Genomic DNA, 18,748 nt, shown 5'->3' with positions numbered 1-18,748 from the left:
GAGAGAGGAACAAATGGGAGGGCAGGGCCCAGGGAGAGGAGAAATTGCTGGAAATGGAGGGGAAGGGAGAGGGGACAATTACTGGATGTGGATGGAGGAGGGAAGGGCAGAGAGGGCCATGGATGGACTTGGATGGGATGGCAGGGCCCAGGGAGAGAGGGGAATTGCTGGATACATGGGTGAATGGAGGGGGGCAGGGGAGAGAGGAACAGATGGGAGGGCAGGGCCCAGGGAGAGGAGAAATTGCTGGAAATGGAGGAGAGGGGAGAGAGGAGAATTGCTGGATGTGGATGGAGGAGGGAAGGGCAGAGAGGGCCAAGGATGGACTTGGATGGGATGGCAGGGCTAGGGTTACCATATGGCTCCAGAAAAAGGAGGACGGATTGAGCCAGCCGGGTTTTACTTCCATTGCTTTCCATTGAAAGCAATAGAAGTAAAACCCGGCTGGCTCAATTACTTCCATTGAAAGCAATTGCTTTCCATTGAAAGCAGTGGAAGTAAAACCCGGCTGGCTCAATCCGTCCTCCTTTTTCTGGAGCCATATGGTAACCCTAGGCAGGGCCCAGAGAGAGGAGAAATTGCTGGAAATGGAGGGGAGGGGAGAGAGGAGAATTGCTGGATGTGGATGGAGGAGGGAAGGGTAGAGAGGGCCAAGGATGGACTTGGATGGGATGGCAGGGCCCAGGGAGAGGAGAAATTGCTGGAAATGGAGTGGAGGGGAGAGAGGAGAAATGCTGGATGTGTATGGAGGGCAAATTGTTGAATTTAAGGGCTGGATCGGAACACTTTGAAGGCAGATGCTGAAACTGGAGAAAGGATAGGGACAGGGGGCTTCAGATGGTAGACAGAACACATAAGGACACAGGAGGATGGTGGACACGGTGAGAGAAAAAATATCAAACGGAAAGAAGACACTGCATAAAACAGAAGACACTGGGACCAAAGCGAATAGAAAAACTAAATGATCAGACAACAAAGGTAGAAAAAAAGTATTTTATTCAGAATTTATTAATTGGAATATGTCAGCTTTTAGAAATGTGCATCTGTGATATTTTGCATGTAAGTTTCAATTTTTCTAGTATTGCTGCATGCTGAGCCTGACTTCTTGAGGTAACTTTCCATTCAGTATTTTGCCTTCATATTTGTTGTGTCATGTGTTTTACATGTGTGATCAAGGTACAGTATCCTGCTAGCGTATAGTATTTGCAGCCCTTTTTTTTTTTCACAAGGTAGTGTATTGGTGTTATAGAGCCTGGTGTAATTACAGTTCTGCCTTTCCATGCATAAGGTTGTAGCTCGTCCTGTCCTTGGAATTAGTGCTGTTATGGTTCGGTAAGGTTCTGACTGTGTTTTTGCACAAGTTTGTGTATAGTGTTTTGCAGTGGAGAGATTGTGTGTCCGCACCTCTGACCCCCCGGGGTTATGAGAATTTGAACTACTAATTGTGGACTTGAATAATTTCTTGGAAGGGGGGGTTTCATGATAGCATTGTGCTTATTATTTCAATCAGTTTTTCTGTACAAGTTTAGCTTCATTTGTCTTTATTTGAAATGTCATAAATAAAAAATTTTTCTAAAAACTGAATAATCTTATCAATGGGCGGGGGCGGGGCTAGGATAGGGGCGGGGCTAGGATGGGGCCCCACCAAATTGGTCTGCATAGGGCCCCGCACTTGCTAAGACCGGCCCTGCGTACTGCTATGAGTCTTTCCATCTCACATACATATTTTAATTTGTTTTGCCATCTCATGACTGAGGGGACTGACTTTTGCTTCCAGTGCAACGTTACTGTCACTCGGGCCACTGCTGTAGCCTGTCTCAGCAGCTGCTGTTGGCAAAATGTCAGCCTACTTACTGGTGCAGAAAAAAGGAACACACCCGGCACCCAGGGTATCGGTCGACCCAACCAGCCTTGAAGCCTATTTTGCACTGCCTTCCAGAATGCTTTAACTTTAAGGCAACGCCACCATATATGCCCCATAGTTCCTCTCAATCCACATCCCCTCCAGCACAGCCCCTCTGTTGTAGGATAAATTCGCTAGAGCCGATCCGGAGTGAGATACCACCTATATAATACCTTCACTGCGTTCTCTTTAAGCGGTACATGTAATGAAACACCCAACACCCTTCTTTCTATACTCTCCCATTCTGCCTCCCCCATGTTCATACCTAGCTCCTTTTCCCACGCCCTCCTATGGCAACTATAATTTAGAGCCTGTGCGCTGACACATCTATATAGTCTCCCAATGAGACCTCGGGAGTCAGTCAATTTTTCACATATCTCTTCCAAGGGGATAGGATTTCGTGCAATGACCTCTCTAGTTGCTGCATTCCGGAGGAGATGCGACAACTGGCAATATGCATACTCGTCGCCCTCTACCCCGGGGAACCTTGCCTTTAGGGCCGCAAAAGTTAATACAGTATTATTATCATGCAATTGACCCCATCTTCGTATTCCCTCTGCGTACCACCGAGTAAAAACTCCTGTCGTGCGCCCAGGTAGGAACAAAGGGTTGTACGCAATTGGTGTAATGCGGGACAACACACACCGGCCCCCTGGAAACAGCTTGTCCCAGTAATAGAGGGTAACTTCCACCGAAGGGCACACTCTGTCTGTCATCGTACAAAAAGACCGTGGCAACCACATAAGTGCCCCCAGCGGTGTCTCTCCGAGGGAATGCTGTTCCAGGTGGACCCATTGTCGATCTGGGTAGTCTTGGTACCATTCTACCGCTGCCTTTCCATGGGCTGCCCTGTAGTACCAATGAATATTTGGGACACTCAGCCCTCCTCTCTTTTCTCTTGATATAATAGGGTTCGCGACAGCCTTGGATGCTTTCCAGCCCAGACGAAGCGCACTATACGATCCTGCAAGGAAGCAAGAAATTGCCTGGGAGCCTTCACAGGCAGCGCTTGAAATAGATATAAAAGGCGAGGCAGCACATTCATCTTAATGATAGCTATACGTCCAAACCAGAATACCTCTAGCTCTCCCCATCTCTCCATGTCCTCCGCAATTTTTTTTACCAACCCTTTATAGTTTGCCGGGAAAAGTTCTGATAGTGACTCAGTCAGATTTACCCCCAAGTATCTAATCTGTCCGCGGGCCCATCTGAACGGAAAGGAGGACTTCAAATCCGCTACCGTTTCCTCATCTATTGTTACATTCAGGGCCTCAGACTTTGACATGTTTACTTTAAACCCTGATACTTCTGAATATTCATCTATAAGTTGAATGAGCCGTGGAAAAGTAGTCAGGGGCTGAGTCGCATAGAGCAAGACATCGTCCGCATAGAGCGCCAGTTTGTGCGTTCTCTCCGCCACTTGGGCCCCTACCAGTGGCGTAGGAAGGGGGGGGCGGGAGGGACGGTCCGCCCCAGGTGCACGCGCTCGGGGGGTGCTGGCCTCGCTGGTTTCCTGCTCCCTCTGCCCCGGAACAGGTTACTTCCTGTTCCGGGGCAGAGAGAGCAGGGAACCAGTGGGGCCGACGCAGCTCCGAGTGACGTGCACTCGGGGCGGATCGGCCCTCCCGCAGGTAAGAATGCGGTCCGGGGGGGGGGGGTTGCGCTCCGGGGGGGGGTCACGCCGTGCTGCACGCCGCTACAGCACTGGCCCCTACAAACCCCGGATCCTGCCGGATCCGCGCAGCAAACGGCTCCATAACCATAGCAAAAAGTAGGGGGGATAAAGGGCACCCCTGCCTCGTGCCTCTATGCAATGTGAACAGTCCAGAATATTGTCCATTAATTTTAACACACGCTTTGGGTGAGCTATAAAACGCCCGTATCCAACTTATAAACTTCTCTCCAAAACCCAGAACCTCGAGCACCCTGTACATGAATGACCAGTGGACCCGGTCAAAGGCTTTCTCTGCATCTAGACTTAAGAGACACAGAGGCCTCCGGTTCCTCTTTGCCAGGTACATAAGATCAACTGTGCGTCTGATGTTGTCCATTGCCTTTCTATGTGCCACAAAACTCACTTGATCAGGGTGCACAAGAGTCGGAAGCAAGGGTGCCAACCTATTTGCAAACACCTTAGCCAATATTTTAACGTCTGCGTTGAGTACCGAAATCGGCCTATAGGAGCCACATTCGGTGTGGTCCTTACCTGGCTTTGGTATCACCACTATCCAAGCATCCCGCATTGTGAGGGGCTAAATTTCCCCGTCCTCAACCTGATTGAACAAGTCTGCAAGCAGCGGTGCTAACTCGGGGGCAAATTTCTTATAAAATTCATTAGGGAGACCATCTAACCCTGGAGACACAAGTCTCCAGGGTTAGATGGTCTCCCTAATGAATGGCAAGCTTCCTATAGCCTCCTGTATTTCCTGTGGGGTGACCTGTTTCTCCAACAGCTCCCTATGCTGTCTGGTCAGGAAGGGGAGTTTGCACTTTTGCAAAAACTCCTCTATCGCTTCAGCAGACGGGTTAATTTCCTGTTCATACAAAGCTTGATAATACTCCCCAAATCTTTGGCGGATCTTCTCGGCGGGAGTCAACAAGCCTCCTCTCCCATCCTGCACCTGATGAATCGTCCTATCCACTCTCTGTCTATGCAACTTTATAGCCAAGAGACGCCCTGCTTTATTAGTGAACTCATAAGAGTGCACCCCCTGTCTGGCCCGTATTAAGTCCAAGTGCTCCGAATATATGGCATCCAGCCTCATCCGCTCTTTACATAAATCTTGCCACACCTGCTGTGGCCTATTCACCTTATGTTGTTGCTCTAGTTTATGTATTTTTTCTAGACAAGCTTTTATCAACGCCTTCCGCGCCTTCGAACGTTTACTCGCCAACTGTAAAAAATATCCCCTGGACACCGCCTTCAAGACGTCCCACACTACATGCAAGGCAGGGCCTGAGTCGACATTAAGCTCCAGATATTCTTTTAGCATCTTTCTATACCCCTCTACCACTTCATCCTCCTGCAAAATGCTAGTATTTAGGATCCATCTCTTTTCTTTTAGTTCGGCCTGTATATTCGGCAAGGTTACCCACACTGGGGAGTGATCTGACAACGTCATACTGCCAATCCCAGCATCTGGCCCCCTTTCTACTAATGCAGTGTCCAAAAAGATATAATCAATTCTGGAGTATGAGTCATGCACTGGCGAATAGAATGTATAGTCCCTATCTGTTCTATGTGTCAGCCTCCACAGGTCCAATACCCCCAAGGAGTAAGCCAGCGACTCTAGCGCCTTCGCTTCTTTTTTTCCCATCCAGCCTTGCTGCCCCTGTTTGGTCTATCTCAGGACTTATAACTGCATTGAAGTCTCCCCCCAGTATGAGGGAACCTCTGACAAAAGTCACTAGAGAATTTCGAACCCTTGTGAAGAATTCCACCTGTCCACAATTGGGAGCATATATCATTGCTAATGTGATATCTACCTGATTCAGTGTTATGTGAAGGTAAAGAAAGCGGCCCCCCGGGTCTCGTTTAACCTGTGTGACCTGCACTGGTACAGAGGAGTGAATCAATATCGCTACCCCCCCCTTTTTCGTGGCCTCTGAGGAAGCGCAGTACAACTCTGAGTAACCAGGGCAGTGTAATAGATGTTCATGTTTACGCCGCAAGTGTGTCTCTTGCAGAAATACTATATGTGGTTGTAGCTGGTGCAATTCTCTAAACAGTTTCTGCCTCTTCTGAGGCATGTTCAGTCCCTTCACATTGTAAGATATAATCTTCAATTCATGACCCATTGTGTAACTTTGTTAAGTCATACTTCCAGGGCAGTTATCGGACCTCTTATGGTGCCCTTGTGAATGTCCCTCATATACATCATCAAGGTTAAGCTTGCACCCCCCCTCCCTCCCACCATCCCCCCAAAATTACACCACCCAGAGGCCCTGGACCTCTAGGTGGGATACAGGGAAGGTAATCACCCCACTCATGACACCCCAGCCCCCCTCCCGCCCCCCAACACCTCTCACAAATCTTTACAGTCTACTGTTACCATTCCTTACCATGTCCCCACTTTCAGCATTCATGGAAACTCCCGCAAGTATTATTGTCATACTCTACCATGTCAGCTCACTTCGTTTACAGCATACATACAGCTTTTTCTCTCTCCTTTCGCACAGCTCAGAAAAAACGTAATTTAATTGGAATGGTTACCCCAGTCCAAACTTGGTCCAGTTAACAAGTCCCGCTCATCGTAACCATTGTGTCCAAGACTCCGTTATTTACAGCATCTCGCCTCCTGTGCAGTGTAGTCCAATTCTCTCATCTCTTAGACTTGCCCCGTCGCGTGTTTCCTGGGACCCGTTGCCAGCCTTGAAGTTTAGCCCGTGTTGTTGCTGCCACTTCACCTGGCGGGGCCGATGTATTCACCAGGTCAGTGGCATGTAGTGCTTCCCAGGCCTTCTGTAGCGAGCGCACTCTATATTTGCTGCCCTTCAATGCAAAGTTCAGGGAGAAGGGAAATCCCCATCTATACTGCAGGTGATTTTTATTTAAGATCTCCAGTGCTGGTTTCACCTGGCGACTTTGTTGCAGGGTGTACTGTGACAGATCTTGATAAACCAGGACCTTGGCCCCTCCAAACTCGAGATTCTGTGCTCTCCGCGCACAGGACATTATCTGCTTTTTGACTTCATATTTATGAAAGCGCACTATGATGTCTCGCGCCTGCTGCTCCTTTCGTGCTCCCAAGGCTCTATGGGCTCTGTCAAGCTCCACCGGTTTTTCACCTGCCTCATGGCCCAGTAGCATAGCACACATAGTCTGTACTATCATCAGGACATCTTCCGTCTCTCCTCCTTCTGGAACGCCACGGAACCGAAGATTATTGCGGCGTCCTCTGTTTTCCAAATCATCTAACTTATAGGCAAGTTCTGAGTTCTTTTTTTCCAGTTCTTGCAGCATGCTATTATGTTTAATCAGGGACTCCGCCTGTTCCTCCAGCTTGAGTTCTGCCTCCCCCACCCTGCCCCCCAACTCATGGAGATCCGTGCTCAGGGTGTCCATACGCTCAAGAATTTCTTCCTTTGAGTGCTTGATCTCTTCTTGGATATTCGATAAGAATATGCGCAACTCAGTAGAAATACCTTTTTTGGAGGGCGGATTGCGCGTTTCAGCACCCGAAAGGGCTGAGTCAGAGTCAGATGGGGAGGCCCGATCCGAGGACTCTTGGCACTTAGCGGTCTTTCCCGCCATGCTTTTTTCTGACCGCTCGTTCTTCTTTTTGCGCGTCACGGGAGTTTTACTCATTGCAGCGTTTGCGAGAAGGGGAATTCAGCCAGTCCGTGTCAGCGTCTTTTTCCACCAAAAGCTACTTTTTAGTGCCGTTAAATGCTTGTTTTCGGCGTTAGGGGATGGAGCTGGGGACTAGGCAGCCATTTTGTCCAGTGACGTCACTTCCCCCCCCCCCCCCAAACGCTGCAATTTTAAATGTCTGTGTGCCCAGTTTCACTCCTTTGATCAAGGGGTTCTCCATAATGTCTCTAATAAGGGGGTCTAACACCAGGACGAAAAGAAGTGGAGATAGGGGACAGCCCTGCCGAGTCCCTCTCTTAATAGGAAAACTCAACGATTCCACCCCATTAACCCACATCGTGGCGCTCGGGTTGGCATATAAAGTTTGAATCGCCTCCACGAATCTGCCCGAGAAACCATAGCTTTCCAATGTGTCAAAAAGAAAGGCCCAATGCACCTTATCAAAAGCTTTCTCGGCGTCAAAGTTAATTAGAGTGACGCCAGACCATTGCACGTGCCATGTTCTAAGGATGTCAAAATCGCCCTCAAATTTTTACTTACTGCTCAGCCTCCCACAAAGCCCACTTGACTTTCATGTATGAGGCGGGACAGCAATCTTGCCAACCTATTGGCCAAGATTTTAGCCATCAACTTGGTGTCATAGTTCAGCAGAGATATGGGGCGGTATGATGTTGGTTCCATTGGGTCCCTCCCCGGTTTAAGCAGCACTACTATTTGCGCCTTATTCAGGTCATGTGGCATTGCCTTGGAATCTATCATGTGGTTTAAGAACCTGGTTAAATCTGGTATAATTCACGCCCCCCATCAATTTATAAAATTCTGCACGTAGACCATCTGGTCCAGGGGCTTTCAACAATGGGCTCTGGGCTATTACCATGTTCACCTCCTCCTCTGTAATTGGTTAAGGCAATCTCGCTCTCGTTGTGTAAGCCTAGGGAGATTGAGGTTATTCAAATACATCTGATTAGCGAGGCCTACAACTTCTGGGGGGGGCATAGAGATCTTTATAGAAAGCCTGGAAAATGTTGCAGATATCTTAATCTGAAGTTGTAGGGCTTCCCCCCTTCCCCCGAAGGGTAAGAATATTCCTATTTCCCCCCTTTGGTTTAAGGAGTTTGGCCAGCAATTTACCCGCTTTATTCCCATGTTTATAGAGCATGTAACGGTAGTAAATCTGCGATTTCTGAGCGCGCCCATGTAGGAGTTCGTTCAGTGCTGATTGTAGTTCGAGCACCTGCTGCTTATGGCTTGCCGCATGTGTCTCCCCAAACCGTTTCCTTGCGTAGCAGAGTTGTTTACTCAGTCTTAATATGTCTCGAACCCTTGAAGCCCGGACATAATGTGCGTGACTAATTATTTCCCCGCGGAGCACGGCCTTGGCTGCCTCCCAGAACAAGATCGAGTCGTTCTGATGTTCGTGATTGTGTGCAACATAACCCTCCCAGCTGGCTTGCAAACGTCCCTTTAATGTGGTGTCTGTATAAAGCTCTATGGGGAATTGCCACCTGTTGGCCCGTCTAACCTGGCCCCAGGGCTGCCACTCCACCCGAACCCACGCATGGTCTGACACCACATAGGGTCCAATCTCAGCTGTTGTAATTTCCCCAAACATCTGTCGTGAAACTAAGACATAGTCAATACGGGACTGAGTTGAGTGAGCCCGTGAAAGGTGGGTATAATCTTTCACACCCGAGTGAAGCACCCCCCAAACATCCGTCAGGTCTAACAGCTGGCTCAACTTCAATAAGCCTTTATTGTTGTAATAGGTCGCAGAGGTGCCTGGCACTGATTTATACAGAGAGGGGTCCCAGACCGCATTGAAGTCTCCACCCACTATGATCTCAGCATGTGGTTGCTTAAGGAGAAAATTAATCACAGGTTGAAAAAAACTTCTGTCATAATTGTTGGGAGCATAAATATTACATAGTAACAATTTTTGTTTGCCCACTATGTCCTCCAAAATGACATAATGCCCCACGGGATCCACTAGAAGTGGGCTTATCGCCATAGCGATGCCTTTGCGAAACTAAATTGCCACACCTCCCTTTTTCCCCTGCGCATGCGCTGCTACACAATCTCCCACCCACCAGGTGCAGAGTTTGGCATGTTCCACCTGAGACAAATGCGTCTCCTGCAGAAGAGCAATGTCTGTATGGTGCCTATTTAATTGTTGCAGAATCTTGGACCGTTTTATAGGCGAATTCACCCCACCTACATTCCAGGTTACGATTTGTACCATATTACTATTTTAAATGAGATGGTATTTATACCAAAGAACTGTGATGGTATTGAAGGGGGGCATCCCAGCCACTGCCCTCCCTCAATTCGTGTACTCCTATCTACTTGTTGGCCATAGACCTGAACCTGTACCCCCTTCAAGTCCTCTTCCCACCAGTGAGTCCCCCCACCAACTCTTACCTTCTTTCTTCAAAGTGCTCTGTGAGACCTGTCTCCCTGCGATTATTCCCTTATATCTTAAGCCTGAATCGGCTCCATCTACCCACCCTCCCAACCTACCCCGCCCCTCTAACCCTCTCCCAAGATCCCACCTCCCACTATCCCTTCCCCCCCCCCGACCCTTGTGACCGGACCCGCTAGCAGGGACCATCACTTCCTATGTCCCTCCCTCCTCCCTCCGAAAGCCATTACAGATTCCCAACAAATCCTAACCCATGTCGTTCAAAGACCAAACCGTCACTAGCAAAGGCCCTACGGCCACCTTGTGCCCCTGAACCGTGGAACATTAACCTTTAACTCTAACATATGAATAGTCTCTACTCAGTGCTTCCTTCCACAATTAAACCTCTGTGTCACTGTCCGTGCACTGTAGGAAACAAGCTTATATACCAACTCTCCCTCTCACAGTCACTCCTTGCTCCAGTCTGTCGCCAGCAGCTGATATCTAGGCTCCCCTCTCAGCGGTCCTCTGGTGTGGCTGCTTCCAACTGCTTTAAAAACTCCTGGGCTGCGCTTGCTGTTTCATAGATTTTAATTGCTCCGTTGTGAGTAATTCTCAGTTTTGCCAGATATTGCAGCGCAAAACGTATTTTCTTCTGAAACAGCCTGGAGCATATTGCCGAAAATTGGCACCATTTTGCTGCCACACCTGCAGAATAGTCTTGAAAATACCGGACTGGCAGCCCCTCAAACTCCAAAGATTTTCCTGCTCTAAGTCGCTGCAAAATTTCTTGTTTTTGCGCATAATCCAAGAATCTTAAAATGACTACTCTGGGCTTGCCAGATCCTGTGCCTTTCTGCCCCAACCGATGGGCCCTCTCAATGCGAATTGGACCCAGGGCTTCTGGGAGTTGTAGTTCCTTAACCAACCAACTGGCCAAAAAGGTCTCCAGGCCCCGCTCCTGTATACTTTCCGGAAGTCCCACCATATGAATATTATTTCTTCTGGACCTGTTCTCGAGGTCCTCGACTTTATCTTCAAGCGCCTGTAGCTTTTCCTGCATCTGATTTTGCACGCCTTCAATTACCGTGACGCGGTCTTCCACCTCGCTGACCCTCGATTGGAATGCAGCACAGTCCTTGGACAGATCCGTGAGTTGGGTCTGTACCCGTTCAAGCTTATTATCAATAGGGGCTAGCCGACGGTCCAAAAGATCGTCCATCACTACCGTCATCTCCGCAGTGATTTCCATGATCCATGTGGACGAGACCGTCGGGCCGGGCGGGCTTGCGGGCGGTGCCATTTTCTCTTCTCCTGCCCTGGCATGGAGTCTGTCTTTCGGGGCGCTTTTTGTCACCATGTCGTTACCAAAGAGCGTAGAAAAATAACCAGCAGACCGTGGGATCTTTGGTACTCTAGTTGTTGCGAGTTGGAGTCTTATTTGCACAATTTAAAGGTTTCGAAGGGAAGATAGGAGCTGGGGAGATCGATTTATTCAACCTCTCGCAGTCATGACGTCACCGGAAGTCTAGGAGTTTTGTTTTAATATTTTGTCTCACATTATCCCAAGCAAACTCGGATTCAATGTGACTTATGTTTGAAAATACAGTGACACAGAGAAATAGAATTCAGTTATATCATGGCAGCAAGTACATGGATATGTCTGAAACACTTAACAAAGATGAGATTACCATATATACCCAGCTGGGCATTTAAAAGTCTGTCCTTTAGACTTCCGGTTGGGCAATGGAGGAGTGAGGAAGCAAGACCTCGCTGCTCTGAAGCACCCGATAGAGTCAAGGAGAACAAATCAGCTGTTTTTCCTCCTGAAAAGCGATTGCAGCAGTTCAGAAATACACAAACAATACTAAAGAGTAAAGTGACAGCATCTCCCGACACGGATGGCTTCTAAAACAGTGCGGAAGGAGAGCCGCGAGAAGGGGCGAGGAGCGGAGACAAAGATGGTGGACAAGAGTCAGCCACCATCTCCCACTCCAAGCTCGCAGTGGGCGGCTGAGATCATCAGTAAGGTGACAGAGGCAGTAGAGCACTCGGTGGACGGCAAATTTCAGCAAATATTGGATAAACTTGACGGTATGGAGGAACGGTATGCGAACATGGCGGCAGACCTGCGAGAAGTACAGCAACATGTAGGAAACGTGGAAGACACGGTGCAAAGGTCAACCGAAGAAACTCCAGCATGGCACAAGTGCATCACGATGTTAGAAGAGAAGTTAGAAGATATTGAAAACCGCTCGAGGCGGAATAATTTGAGACTCATTGGACTTCCAGAGGCTTTGGGAGATAAAGATTTAAGGAGTTTCTTGGAGAAGTGGATCCCCGAGGCGGCTGAGCTTCCTGACCTGGCAAGAGACTTTCGCGTGGAACGGGCGCACAGGCTAGGCCCGAGACATGAGGGAGAGACTCGCCCAAGAGTGGTCATACTTAAAATACTTAACAATGCACATAAATTGCGGGTATTACAAGCAGCTCGAGGAGGCAAACAGCTGCGGTATCAAAACAACAAAATCCTTTGTTTCCAAGACTATTCCACGAAGGTGGCGTCCGCTCAGAAAGCATTTGTACCGATATTCGCGCCCAGTTATTTGAACATAAAGTATACTTTAGCTTGCTCTACCCAGCAAAGCTTAAAATCATAGACCAGGATCGGGCACATTTTTTTGAATGAGTGGAGGACACTAAGAGTTTCGTGGTGCAGCTGCTGAGTAGGAGATCGGAGCCTAAATGAGTAGTAAGCCGAGGTAAGCTGACATCGATGGACGGTGATATTTGTGAAGGGAAGACTGTGCTGGAAAGGATTGTTAAACTGACTGATTCCATGACTGATTGCATTTCGTGCAGACGGTAGCTTCTACAACAAAGGCAGACTTTCATCAGCTTTGGTTTTTTTTTTTTTTATTTTACTTGAAGAAGCAGACGGGAGGCTGCAGACGGGAGGCTGCCGTCCAGCGCTAAGTGTGACCAACATTAGCATGAATGAGGGAGCTGATGGACTGGAAGTTATCAGACTTGGAATGTGTAAATCATTAAAGATAAAAGAGGAGAAGGAGGGGAGGAATACGAGTACATAGCCATATTGTTAATTTTGTTAACTGTGTGAATGGTGCGATCACAGATGACGGTGCATGGGGATTTCAAAGGGCTTAGAGGATAATTAAGTAGGAAGAGTATGCGTGGTGGATTGAATGTAAGGGATGGAAACTGGAGGAATAAAGATTGCTTGGTTATGGGGTAATGGGGGAGAGGAATTGCTGAGTTGTGATTATACTAAGGGGAGGGTTTAATTGGTGCATGATGAAGGGGAGGATTTAAAAGTGAAGAGGGAGGGGCATTTGGCTATGTTTAGGATTATTATGCGGTAAATGATTTTCTCTGATGGTGGCTATAACACGTGATATATGGAAGGGAAGGTGGGAACACGGAGTTATATATGTTATATGGAAATGCATAATTGTATAGTAGGATTAGGTCTGGTGAAAAGAGATGGTTGGTGAAGAGTGGAAGGGGGAGACAGGTGTTTAGTAGGCAATGAGGAAGGGTGGCTTCAAGCCTAGATTTGGAAGAGTTCCGGGTAGTCTCCGGACTGATAAAGGGTAGAGGGAAAGGGGGGAGGGGGAGGGAGAGGGAGGAAGGGAAGTGAGGGGAGGGAGAGGGCCACGCTTGAAGTGCTAGAGGGAATACAATGGGATTTTGCTGGTTCAAAGGTATTTCACTTCATACTGGGGGGATGGAGGCTGGGACATTTCCTTGGTGTTGAGGTGACCGTAAGTGAAGCATTGGAATTTAAAGATCAATGGGGAAAGGAAGGTGTAGGTTGAAATGTTAGGATTAAAGTTTGTCACCTGGAACGTGGGCGGGATACATTCGCCTATGAAAAGACAAAAAATATTAAAAGCTTTAAGAGACAGGGGGGCCTCCGTTGCCTTTTTACAGGAGACACATCTTTCGGCGGTAGAGCACCAAAAACTGAAAAAATGGTGGGTTGGAACCATTTATGATGCACCGGCGGAGGGGAGGAGGGGGGGTGGTGATCTTAATAAGGAAGGGCCTACAGCTAGAAACAAAGCAAATCATTGCAGACCCCAAAGGCCGGTTTATTTTGCCTCAGTGGTTTTAGAACGCCAACAGATGCTGTTATGTAATTTATACGCCCCAAACGTGTTTGAGAGGGTTTTTTTTAAGAGGGTGATTAAACAGATTTTAGAGTTGGGAGACCTACCAATAGTGATGGGAGGCGCAGGGCCGGTCTTAGGGAGAGGCGATGCCGTCGGACCACAACAACCACCAACCAACCGCGGCTGCGCCATCAATCATCATAATCCGGTCCCGCTGCTCGCTTCTCCGGACTGCGATCATCGCTCGCTCACTCCAGCCTCCCCCCCCCCGCCAGATCCCGCCTCCCAGTCCCATCCCAGCCTGGGACAACGACGATGACGTCGACAACAGAGTTGCAAGCAAATTGCAGCAGCCCGCCCCGACCCAAGACAGACAGTTGCAGCAGCCACAGGCAGCATGACGGCTTCGCTCACCCAGCTTTTCCCTTCGCCTTCCTGCTCAATGTCCCGCCTTCTGATGATGAGATACTTCCTGTTTCCGCAAGGGCGGGCGGGAGTCATTGAGCGGGAAGGAGCTGGAGAGCGTGGTCGGACTGAGTGGGAGGTGAGCGGCCTGCAGCGATCGGGAAAAGGAGCTGGAGCCAGGGAGCGTCGTGGTCTGGTCGGAGGCAGAGACTAGTCTAGAGTAGAGGTGAGCAGCCATATGTGTCTTCAGTAAAAATAAATGCTGTAGTCAGTGTTAACCTTCAAAAGCCAGTCTTAGGTCACAAACAGATTCTCCTGTTACTAACGAGCCAGAATTTGCGAGAAAGAAAAACACAGCCTCTTAAGCCTAAAGGTGACATAAGCACCCCTTGAAACTGATAAAACTTGTCTGTCGCTTTTCTAATTTAATAATAAGAAATTGCTATTCATACAAGTGTAGATATTTGAAAAAACAGTCCCAAAGGAGACATGAGAAAATTATTTATTCACTGAGAGAGTGGTTAATATGCTTGTTGGAGACTTGGAGTAAGTAACCAACTCATGTTTTTGTCTTTTATTAATCTTATTTCTATTGTCTAATGTTAAACTTGTTTTTATGAAAACTTTTTACATGTATGCTTCTAAAAGCACAGTATGTAAAAAAGCAATCAAAAAAACAAGTACTTGGCTTTTAAATCATGCAGATGCTGCCAAATTCATGGCTGGCACACATACAGGTCACTTAAGGCACAACAGCTTTTATGGCGTTTCGGCACACCTTTATGCCTGCTTCTGGAATCTTCCTGCCATTTGTTTAAGTTCGCCAAAATCTAAAAATACCAAGAAATGGGCTGGCCTTGATGGGCAGACTGGATGGACCATGCAGGTCTTTATCTGCCGACATTTACTATGTTTCTATGAATATTTACCATACCACAGAGATTTTAGAGAAATATTAGTTTTGTCATTGGCCTTTGCATCAAAGCTTACATTATGTTGGTGAAATAGGTCTCCAAGTAGCCAAACATAGGTTACATCTTTTTTAGCTACTTGCCTCTCTGGTTTGATGGGTTACAGAGTAATAGGGGAATTTAAAAGTACTGGATCTTTTCTTAATTAATATTTTTCTTTTATTCTCCTTTGTTATGAGAATTGGAACTACTAATTGTAGTGGACTTGAGCGGAATAATTTCTGGGGAGGGGGGGGGTTTCATGATAGCATTGTGCTTATTGTTTCAATCAGTTGTTTTGTACAAGTTTAACTTCATTTGTCTTTATTTGAAATTTCATAAATAAAAAAATTTTCTTAAAATGGAATAATCTTATCAGTGGGGCTGAGCTAGGGTGGGGCTGGGCTATGGTAGGGCGGGGCTAGGATGGGGCCCCACCAAATTGATCTGCATAGGGCCCCGCACTTGCTAAGACCGGCCCTGCTACCAGTCTCGGACACCCTAAAAATTCTTGGAGTCACTATTGATCGACACCTGACACTTGAGAACCATGCGAAAAACATAACTTAAATATGTTTCACTCAATGTGGAAACTAAAAAGAATCAAACCATACTTTCCAAGGACTGTCTTCCGCAATCTGGTACAATCACTAGTACTCAGCCATCTGGACTACTGTAACTCACTTTACGCTGGTTGCAAAGAACAAATACTTTAAAAAACTCCAGACTGCCCAGAACACGGCAGCCACACTAATATTCGGCAAACCAAAATACGAAAGCGTGAAACCTTTACGTGAAAAACTAAACTGGCTCCCACTTAAAGAATGGATCACATTCAAGATCTGCACCCTAGTCCATAAAATCATCCACGGCGACGCTCCAGCTTACATGTCGGACCTAATAGACCTACCACCCAGGAACGCAAAGAAATCTTCTCGTACATTCCTCAATCTTCATCCCCCTAAGTGCAAAGGCCTGAAATACAAACTAATGCACTCATCTACCTTCTCCTACATGAGTACGCAGTTCTGGAACGCGTTGCCACGTCACCTGAAAACGGTCTATGAATTGACCAACTTCCTTAAAGCATTAAAAACTTATCTCTTTGACAAGATATATCACAATGAGCAACACATGTAACTGCACAACCCTTAATACATCCAGCATTATCTTATAATGCCTTTTGCTCTTACACTATCATGTATTTCATCTTCATGTAACCCAAAACACTCTGTAAAGCCAAATGTATACTCTCTTCTATTTCAGTATCCATGACGAATTGTAAGCCACATTGAGCCTGCAAAGAGGTGGGATAATGTGGGATACAAATGTAACAAATAAATAAATAAATAATCGCTTTCAAGTGAGTTGGAAGTGCATTCCACAGCTGCATACTCATATAGGAGAAGCTGGTCGCGTGTGTTAGTTTGTATTTTCCTCCTTTGCAGCTGGGGAAGAGGAGGTTGAGAAAGATGCGGGAAGATCTTTTAGCATTTAAGTACATAAGTACATAAGTAATGCCATACTGGGAAAAGACCAAGGGTACATCAAGCCCAGCATCTTGTCCACGACAGCGGCCAATCCAGGCCAAGGGCACCTGGCAAGCTTCCCAAACGTACAAACATTCTATACATGTTATTCCTGGAATTTTGGATTTTTCCAAGTCCGTTTAGTAGCGGTTTATGGACTTGTCCTTTAGGAAACCGTCCAACCCCTTTTTAAACTCTGCTAAGCTAACCGCCTTCACCACATTTTCCGGTAATGAATTCTAGAGTTTAATTACATGTTGGGTGAAGAAAACTTTTCTCCGATTTGTTTTAAATTTACTACACTGTAGTTTCATCGCATGCCCCCTAGTCCTAGTATTTTTGGAAAGCGTGAACAGACGCTTCACATCCACCTGTTCCACTCCACTCATTATTTTATATACCTCTATCATGTCTCCCCTCAGCCGTCTCTTCTCCAAGCTGAATAGCCCTAGCCTCCTTAGTCTTTCTTCATAGGGAAGTCGTCCCATCCCCGCTATAATTTTAGTCGCCCTTCGCTGCACCTTTTCCAATTCTACTATATCTTTCTTGAGATGCGGCGACCAGAATTGAACACAGTACTCAAGGTGCGGTCGCACCATGGAGCGATACAACGGCATTATAACATCCTCACACCTGTTTTCCATACCTTTCCTAATAATACCCAACATTCTATTCGCTTTCCTAGCCGCAGCAGCACACTGAGCAGAAGGTTTCAGTGTGTTATCGACGACGACACCCGGATCCCTTTCTTGGTCCGTAACTCCTAACGTGGAACCTTGCATGACGTAGCTATAATTCGGGTTCTTTTTTCCCACATGCATCACCTTGCACTTGCTCACATTAAACGTCATCTGCCATTTAGCCGCCCAGTCTCCCAGTCTCGTAAGGTCCTTTTGTAATTTTTCACAATCCTGACGCGAGTTAACGACTTTGAATAACTTTGTGTCATCAGCAAATTTAATTACCTCGCTAGTTACTCCCATCTCTAAATCATTTATAATATATTAAAAAGCAGCGGTCCTAGCACAGACCCCTGAGGAACCCCACTAACTACCCTTCTCCATTGTGAATACTGCCCATTTAACCCCACTCTCTGTTTCCTATCCTTTAACCAGTTTTTAATCCACAATAGGACATTTCCTCCTATCCCATGACCCTCCAATTTCCTCTGTAGCCTTTCATGAGGTACCTTGTCAAACGCCTTTTGAAAATCCAGATACACAATATCAACTGGCTCCCCTTTGTCCACATGTTTGTTTACTCCTTCAAAGAATTGAAGTAAATTGGTCAGGCAAGATTTCCCCACACAAAAGCCGTGCTGACTTGGTCTCAGTAATCCATGTCCTCGGATGTGCTCTGTAATTTTGTTTTTAATAATAGTCTCTACCATTTTCCCCGGCACCGACGTCAGACTCACCGGTCTATAATTTCCCGGATCTCCCCTGGAGCCTTTTTAAAAAATGGGCGTTACATTGGCCACCCTCCAATCTTCCGGTACCACGCTCGATTTTAAGGATAAGTTGCATATCACTAGCAGTAGCTCCGCAAGCTCATTTTTCAGTTCTATCAGTACTCTAGGGTGAATACCATCCGGTCCAGGAGATTTGCTACTCTTCAGTTTGCCGAACTGCCCCATTACGTCCTCCAGGTTTACCATGAAGTCAGTCAGTTTCTCCGACTCGTCCGCTTGAAATACCATTTCCGACACCGGTATCCCACCCAAATCTTCCTCGGTGAAGACCGAAGCAAAGAATTCATTCAGTCTCTCCGCTATGTCTTTGTCTTCTTTGATCGCCCCTTTTACCCCTCGGTCATCCAGCGGCCCAACCGATTCTTTTGCCGGCTTCCTGCTTTTAATATACCGAAAAAAAATTTTACAATGTTTTTTTGCCTCTAATGCTATCTTTTTTTCGTAATCCCTCTTGGCCTTCTTTATCTGCGCCTTGCATTTGCTTTGACACTCCTTATGCTGCTGCTTGTTATTTTCAGACGGTTCCTTCTTCCATTTTCTGAAGGCATTTCTTTTAGCCCTAATAGCTTCCTTCACCTCACTTTTCAACCAGGCCGGCTGTCTTTTGGAGTTCTGTCTTTCTTTTCTAATTTGCGGAATGTG

The sequence above is a fragment of the Microcaecilia unicolor genome, chromosome 5, assembly GCF_901765095.1.
Source record: "Microcaecilia unicolor chromosome 5, aMicUni1.1, whole genome shotgun sequence".
Classification (NCBI taxonomy): Eukaryota; Metazoa; Chordata; class Amphibia; order Gymnophiona; family Siphonopidae; genus Microcaecilia; species Microcaecilia unicolor.
Note: the sequence above shows the minus strand (reverse complement) of the source record.